At 37.1% G+C, this 9,187-nt stretch overlaps 1 pseudogene; it reads right to left on the reverse strand.

Annotated features, from left to right (window-relative positions):
- Nucleotides 1–656: 656 nt before the first annotated feature.
- On the reverse strand, nucleotides 657–4,157 carry LOC127787512 (cucumisin-like; annotated as a pseudogene).
- Between the last annotated feature and the right edge of the window lie 5,030 nt (nucleotides 4,158–9,187).

A 9,187-nucleotide genomic window follows, 5' to 3' on the forward strand; every position in this document is an offset into this window, starting at 1 on the left:
TATCTTTTTTCCATTGGTCTCTTAGAGTATTCTTCTGGTCAGCAGTGTAGAGAGCTTTAGCTTCTGAACTTGGTTCAACATAACCATTTGAAACTACCTCCCACAACTCTTGTGAACTGAACAGTGCTTTGAATTGGATACACCACCTTTCATAGTTTTCTTTTGTCAACTTAGGAACTTGAAGCTGGACCAAGTTTGATGCCATGAGAAAAAAAAAAACAAGAAACAAGAAAGAGAACCAACGATACCAGTTTGTTGGTATTTAACTTTAAGAAAGAAGTTGAAAAAGAACTTGAGAACTGATGATTTATTACTCAATCAAAATACAAAGTCATACATTTCTATTTTATCACTAGCTCTTTATATAGCAGAGCAGAATAACAAGAAAATAACCGAAGCAGAAAACGGAATACATAAAACAAGCCTACAATTAAGATAGAGATAAGTAGGGAGGTTGTAGAAAAAAATGGAGCAGAAACTGAAGACTTGGTTCTACAATTTATTGAGTGGACTTGGTCTTAAAAGAAACATCTTTTTGATTTGTTATTTCCAACAAACACTTCATGAAGGCAGCGTAAACTTGCCGAACTGCCTCACACTCAACAAAAAGCCTCACCACCGGGAATCATAATTCATAGTTCAGTCATTGGTGGGATTTAGTTGTCTCCAGTAATCATCTTCTTGTGAAATATAGAAGAACCTCTAAAGGTTTCCTTCTTATTAGTTGTTGAGTCGCTGTCAAGGTTATAAGGAGCACCCGGGAGATAGTTATAAACCACTAGTGGGGTTCTCATAGCACGGACTCCATCGCTCCAGATGATCGCGCCTGACACGATAGGCTGTTGGGCAATTTCTGGTCCATTTACTGTTATTGTGAATTTCTTTTGCTCTCCGACAGCAGAGAAAGAGAGAACCGAAGGTTCAATCGTGATAATGATGTCTGCCGGCATGTACATTGTAGCTGTGTAAGTCGAGTTTGCCGAGCCCACATTGGTTACCGTCCTGGGGAAAACGCCATTGATCTTCTAGCCATCCAACACATATAAAGAGAACGAAGGATAGTTGAGGTCCCAAGCTCTACCAATAATTGTGCTGCTGCAAGTGCTGTTGTCCCCGGTGATTTGTCTTAGAGTTGTTGTGTTGTAGCCCTATTTGCAGAGGAGGTTAATGTAATCTTCCACTGATGCGTCAAAGACTAGTCCGGGATTCACTACAGCCTCCGGGTTAATGTGACTGGACCCATATGAGAATTCAAGGTCTTTGTGCTTCCTTGGATCCATGACATAAGCTGATCATTTAGAAATAGGATTTGATCAAAATTGTATAGATGCCAAAGAAGATTAGCATGAACTTCACAAGTGAAAAATTGTTGTGTGTCACATTCCTCACCTGTGGTCATGAGCGCAGATTTAATGGCGGCTGGAGACCAGTTCGGGTGGACAGCTTTAACATAGGCAGCAGCGCCACTGGCATGGGGGCAAGACATCGAAGTGCCGGAGATTATATTGAAGTTTATGCTCCTTTTGTCATCATAGTAGATGGAAGGTGGAGCCACCAGAGACTAAGCTGCAAGGATGTCGACTCCAGGGGCAGTGATATCAGGCTGCACGTCATTAGTTCGAGGTATATGCAATATTAGAGACACGATTACAAAGAACAAAGCAAGAAAATTGATCATTTGACGAATCGTTTGGTCACCTTGAGAATGTCTGGAGTGATAGTACTAGGTCCTCTTGAAGAAAATGAGACGACAACAGGTGCTACAACATCCTTAGGAGTCTCACCCAGTAGAATGGTTGCGAAGGGGTTGCTGAAAAGGTTTATGAGATCAACATTAAGACGATGATGACAGAATGAGAAGACATAGTTTAGACTATCTAATTAGGACTGAGTACGGTAATTTACTCTGTTGCTCTAATGTATTCCAAAATTTTCGCCCAGTTGTCCACGTTGATTAGTGTTGCGAGCAGCGGGTAACTGAAGGCAAAATCAGTGTAAATGGGATCAGACACTGTCATTATGGTACTGACACCATTAGCTAGCAGGATGGCGGCTCCATCAGATAAAAAACCTTGAGGGTACGCGTCACAAAGAACGATCTTCCCTTTCACTTGGTACGAATTCATGGCCTCGGGAAAACATGGTCCTGAAGCTGTGGAATCAGCTCCAATGGTATAGTTTGCAGCATCTCCTCCCCAAATCAAAGGATATGTGGTTCCATTGAGGTCAAAGCTGTTAATGGAGAGCCCCTAAATAGTGCCAAGAAAATTATGTCAGTGCTAACAAATGAAAAACACCATATGGCCAGCTTCTCTAAAATATCTAGCCAGAGCTTATAGTGAAAGTTTGTCCATTGCCTAGAACAACTTGGGCAATAAACTTCCTATCGATGGTGCTGGCGGCAACTGTTAACATCCATGGTGCAAAGTTGGATACTGATACCGGAAAGGGTCCTGAATTTCCTGCAGAATTGGATGTCAGAATTCCGTTCTTCATGGCATGGAAAGCTCCAATGGCAATAGGGTCTTCTAGGTAGTCGACTGGCCAGTCTGATCCGAGGGAAACAGAGATAATGTCGACTCCATCCTCGATTGCATCATCAAATGCTGCAAGTATATCTGCAAGGCCACACCCGAAAGACCAACAAACTTTGTACACTGCGATCCTGGCGCCAGGGACACCGCCTTTCGCAACTCCTTTGGCTAGGCTGAGGTAGCTGGCATCAGCCACCTCCCTGCCAGCTGCGGTGGATGCAGTGTGAGTTCCATGCCCGATGGAGTCTCTTAGCGATCTGAAGTCAGTGATGTAGTAGAAGTTATCGCTGTTGTAGTACCGGGCTCCAATGATCTTGCTTTAAGATTCAGAAAATGGAAAAGGAAGAACAAAATTAAAGCTTTAATTATCGAGTGATGCATTTCAAAATGATTGGTTTTGGGAAGAAAGAAAGTTGAATGCATATACATACTTGTTGCAGGTGAAATTGGTGGCTTTGCAAGTCCCCTTCCATTTAGCTGGTGGCGGGCTCAGGCCTTCGTCACTGAAGCTATCTGATTCGGGCCAGACTCCTATACTATTCATAGACAAATTAAATAAACTTCTAGCTTCTGTTTTAAACAGTCCAAGGAGAGTTGACTGATACGCCATATATATATATAAATGATTACGGTCAATTAAATTATTAAATTTACCAGTGTCCAAAAGTGCAACGATGACATCTCCTTCTTTGGAGCTTCCAAGCTTGCCATTAAAACCCATAAAGTCCCAAGATGTTGTTGTGTGCAACTTCAGTATATGATTCGGCATCACTGATACCACTCCGTCCATTTCTGCAAATCCCCATATGTTATAATCAACATTTTAAAGGGTAAAAGAACATGTAACGGTGAGTAATTAATTTGATGAATATATTTGATAAATCTATATATCTTAAGATGCTAGACTTTTAAAATTTTCACCTGAAAGTTTGGCAACTTCTTCATCGGTTAGCCTGGCTGCGAATCCATTGAAACTCCTTCCATAGCTGTAAACTAGCGAGTCTTTGGTGGATGAACCACTGCATGCAATCCACACATTAAACTTAGAAAACAAACTCTTGTGATCATTCGATAATTTTGCAAACTTTTATTCTTCAGTACTACATATGATCAAAACATAAATATAAATCTAGATTGTAGCACTAATTAAACAAATTCAAACATCAAACTTTATGCAATTGTACCAGAAGTTGCAGTAAATTAAGGTGTGTATGTATGCATTAACCTTCCAAGTACGTTTTTCAGCATGGAATGGTGCGTAGATGCAAGGGGCGCATCTCCTTTAGGCCGCTCTCCCATGTACACCACATGAACCTTACATCACATGCAAATCACAACATTAATCTAATTATTTCCATATAAATAATGCTAACCCACGAACTTAGCAAGAAAAGCATTGGGGAACCTGAGATTTTAAATTGGAGTTATTGTGAGTTTTAGTTACTTTCTTGTTAAATTTTAAGTGGTATAATCTTACTTATTAATTAGGAAAAGAAAAAAGAAACACAAAAACTAGCTAGGCATGCACTATACCTTTCTTTCATGTGAATAGGAATGGCAATTTAGCACCAATGCTGCAAATAGAAATGCGTACAGAAAAGAGAGCAAGCTAGCTTTCGCCATTGCGGAGTAATTTCAAACTTCTTGTTTTGTTTGAGATTTATGACTATGCAGCGAGTAGAAGTTGTAAATAAATAGGGGAGCATTGACATTGGTAATGTCAGCAACCCTTTTTGGAGCTTTTTGGCTCAATGCCGTCCCTTCTTGTTTCTGATCTTCACCTTATTCTTTTCGTGGAAAATGACAAGGACAGATCTCTCATAGCTGTCCCCTTTTTTCCCTATTGGAAGATTCAATACAAACATACATAAAACAAGCATTGGAAATAAAGGCCTTGAGAAGTTGGAGAAGATAAAACAAGAGAGATGACACCAAAAAAATATTGAAAGAAATATCTGCAGAAAAATGGGTATGTCGTAATAATTTGATTAAACATCCAACAATGATATGTACATAATATCCTCCATGTTTACTTTCAAATCCAAGTGAGGCAAAAATAAATAGAGTTTTCACACACCACCTTTGAAGTTTGGCAAAATGGCATCCACTATCCCTATATTTTTAAAAATGTCACCATACTCCCTTGCAGTTAAGCACACACATTACCATTTCATGCTTGTTTTTAAACCATATTTTTTGTCTCTTTGTCTTCTCTATCTTTCTTCTCTCCCATCCCTCTCTTTGATGATTGACGGTCATCGAAATAATATCGGTACAACGATAATCTCTCTCTTTAAGAATAATCTATTTCTAAGTTCTTCGATTCCACACTGGTGAGTTTGTTGGTGATGGGGTATCAGAGACTTGTGTGTGTGTGTGTATATATATATATTTCTACCTCTCTACATCGTTGATAATGGGGATGAAACCCCACCGCTGATCGTCTCTCTTTCTATGTCTTTAGCTTTATTAGCCATTGTTGACTATTTCTCTATTTTTCTTTATATATATATATATATATGTTTCTCTCTTTCTCTCCTTTTATTCCCTTTCTATCTCTAGACCATCATAAGGTTGATGGGTTCTTACCAAAGGGGAAGAACCCAATGTGATTTTTTTTTTTCTAAAAGAATTGGAACCCATCAACCATTTCTAGCCATAACTAGTTTTGAGTTTTTTTTTTTTTTTTTGTTCTTTTAATTATAGCGAGGGAAGGGCATTTTAGATTTTTTTTTTTTAAATTAGTTGCCATTACTTAACAACACGAGGTATGACTAGCATGGTAATTAACCTCAAAAGATGTCAGTAACATTTCTAAAAGTATAGGAATGGTTAATGCCTTTTTACCAAACATTAAGGGTGTGTCAAATTTATCAAATAAATAAGCCCCCTAAAGGTGTCCCCTACTCCAAGTCCATCTCTAAGCATATTGCATTGCATTTGAATTTAGCAATACTAGCTCTACAAAATATTTCATTTTCACATATATATAATAAAATTTGGTATCATTTTCATATATTTTCAATAAATTGCTATGAACTAAAACAATCTCATTGTCACATGGTTTAAACAAACACGATGTAGTACATATATGTCTCATTTTAGTATCTCAAAATGGAATCTATTCCAAACATATATGCCATGGTTCCTTACTTCGACAGGGTACAAATATCTAAATTTGATATTTTTAGATACTTTTTCAAACCTATTGCTGATACTAAGTAGCAGTAAAAAATTTGTATCCATTTTTCATGATATTATGTATGGATCAAATAGATCATGTCGAATTCTTCAGAAAAAATGGTGTCTTCCACAACGAAATCTGATAAGTGAGATTTCGAGTAAGTGTTTACATAATCTTCTTTTGTCTGAAGAAATGACTCATCAAAAAAATGATTGAGTCACCATCAACATATCTGAGATCGCCAAATGTTCGGGAGTTCCTCTATTCAATCCTTTTCCTTCTTCTTCTTGTTGGATATCTCGTTCATACGCATCTTCTCTTTGTTATAAAATTCGCCAAATGTTCGGGAGTTCCTCTATTCAATCCTTTTCCTTCTTCTTCTTGTTGGATATCTCGTTCGTACGCATCTTCTCTTTGTTATAAAATTCGCCAAATGTTTGGGAGTTCCTCTATTCAATCTTTTTCCTTCTTTTTCTTGTTGGATATCTCGTTTGTACGCATCTTCTCTTTGTTATAAAATACCTATGTTGCATCCAAGAAACAATTAAGTATAAGTCAAGATGAGAAAAAGATTTTCAAGTCTACTCTGAATTTCTCCATCAAACTCGAGGTTACAAAATTTATTTATATTTCATTGCCTTGTAAATTCATTCTTAATTTCTTATTTATTTGTGTCCAAGTGTGGACAATTATTTGTAAATATTTACACTATTATTGTGGACTGTATGAGTTTCCTAAAACCGTTAAAATCTAAGTGAATTTAGTTTCCAAGGTAAGGTAGGGTGGAAACCTTGGTGTAGTGGTTGCCTAGAAGCTGTTGTAATCTAGGTATGTATCTAATTTCCAAGATGAACTAATGTGGAAACTTTGGTGAAATTGGTTTAATGGAACCCTAAGGATGGTTAGACGTTGGGAAAGTGGACTAGGTGTGAGTGGAGACATCGAACCACTATAAATTATCTTGAGCCTCATTTTATTTATTCTTATTATATCTTGTGGCTTGCATTTATTATTAATCTCAAATATCATCTATTATATTTATCGAATATATATTCTCCAATACAATCATTAATCAAGAATATTTATTAAAATAGCCAAAAATTTTAATCACTCAATTCATCCCCCTCTTGAGTGGCCAAACCCTCAAGGACCAACATTAAGTGGGAGACTATCATCCAAGTTATAGGATCCCCAAATTTTCCCATAAGAAAGTCAATTAATATGAGGAATTTGTGTGTGTGTGTGTGTTTTTTTTTTTAAACCTTCTTTCCTTGTGAAATGTATCTATATACACACAGGTGAAAGTAGGAAAAGAAAGGGGTCAATGGGATCGATGGGAGATGGCTTACAATCCATCCTCAATGGTGTAAGGGGATATCTAAGGCAACCCTTTGGAATAGGTGAGTAATTACAATTGCTCATTATATTTGGTCGCGGGGTCCCTTTCTTGGAAAGGGACCTTCTTTCCCTAAGTGTCCTGGTGGATTAGCATAAGCCAGCTCATTAGGCGACCTTTTTCTTTCAAGTTTTTTTAATTATATACATACTATTTAAACCTTATTATTTATATACATATTGTACATATATATATATATTTGAGCCATTTGACCCATTCATGTGACCAAATAAATTATTCTCCAAATTTAATTCAAACTTATTTCCTTAAACGTCCAAATATTCTAAAAATAGTTTGGGGTGTTACAACCAACCCCACTTAAAGAAATTTTGTCCTTAAAATTTTTCTTAGCTTATACATGTAGCCTTCAATAAATAAAATGGACTATCACTTAGTCAAAGTGCTTAGTTTCATTATTGAGCTAAAACACCACAACATTTTGGAAAAGTATAATGAGTCTTACCACTCTACTTTCATTTCTTGAAATAAGTGATGTTATTTCTTCATAATGGCATCCTCGAGCTCCCATGTTGCTTTCACCTAATTTTTTCCATGATTAGGTATAGTCCTACGTAGCCTCAACTTCTCGCTCTTACCATCCCATGTTGTCATATGTCATGGTGACAACTTGAGGTACACTAGATCTTCCACCTTGAATTCCAAGTTATGTCGCCTCCAGTTGGTGTACGACTTTTGTCCACTATATGTAGCTCGAATCCTCTCTTGTGTATCCTCTAAGTCATCGCTCACACAAACTTAGGTCCCTATAATCTATTTCTCTCTGACTTTGATCTAATAAATGGGTGATTGACACTTCCATCCATATAGTAACTCGTAAGGAGTCATCCCAATACTACTATGGTAACTATTGTTATATGCAAGCTCTACCAATGATAGATGCTCCCCCCAACCACCCTTAAAGTCTAAGATGCAAGCCCTGAACATGTCTTTCATCGACTAGATCATATTTTTTGATTGTTCATCAGTTTGCATGTGATAACTAGTGTTAAGCTTCACCTTAGTCCCTAAGCAATCTTGCAAGCTTACTTTAAACCTCAAAGTAAATCTCAGGTCTCAATGTGAGATTATCCTCACAAGTGCTCTATGGAGCCTGGCTATCTTTTTGATATATTGTTTTGCAAACTCATGCACAAACTAACCCATTCTTATTGCCAAAAAGCGTGCGAACTTTGTGAGTGATGTGGATGAGATGGCCTTAGCATTTTATGACAAGTGTGATTTGGGCAATTTTAAAGGCTAACTTTAAGGAAATTAGGCTAATGATTTCGAGTCATAAGCTTTGCTGATGAGGCCTATGCTTTTTCGGGCAAATTCCTTCGTTTAAGCCTCGGAATTAGCAATTTTTCTATTTTTGGAAATAATGGATTCCCTAATAACTTTCATTAGGGAGTGAATTTTTATATGCCGTTTTGAGAGATTTTCTTTATTTCTTGCTGATTTTTAATTCTGTAATAAAATCTCAATCTTACTTTTTTTGGTAAGATTCGAGATTTAGGGTTTTTGAATGTTTTCGAAATTATAGCCTATAAATTCTTTGTTGTAGGAGGTTTTGAATCAATTTGATTGATTTTGAATAAAATTTCTGTTGAGATTTTCCCTTAATTCTCTTCAATTTATTCTGCATTCTTTAAGAATCAACGAGTTATTGATTGAGTCCTATAATCCAGTATTCGTGAGTGAATCAACGGATTATTAGAAGGCTTCCTCTACGTCAGTGAGTCAATCTACCATGACTCATACAACATCATTGCCTTTCTAGCTTTTAAGGAATCACATTATAAAGTCCATTGTGATACAATCCCACTTTCATTATTGGATTTCTACTAGTCGTATTTGACCCGCCTATTTTTTATGGTCAATTTGCACTCACTAGCACGTGTCACATTGTGTGACCCTTCTTATCAGACTCGTTTTCATCCCAAGACACCAATAGATTTCTCAAAGATCTTGGTACATCTTGGCACACTAGGGTGTACAATGTACTAGGTTTAGTGTGCTTCATCTAAAATCAATTGGCTCAATCCCAGTTAGTTAGGCACACACACTTTACCT

The sequence above is a fragment of the Diospyros lotus genome, chromosome 12 (assembly GCF_014633365.1).
Source record: "Diospyros lotus cultivar Yz01 chromosome 12, ASM1463336v1, whole genome shotgun sequence".
Lineage (NCBI taxonomy): Eukaryota > Viridiplantae > Streptophyta > Magnoliopsida > Ericales > Ebenaceae > Diospyros > Diospyros lotus.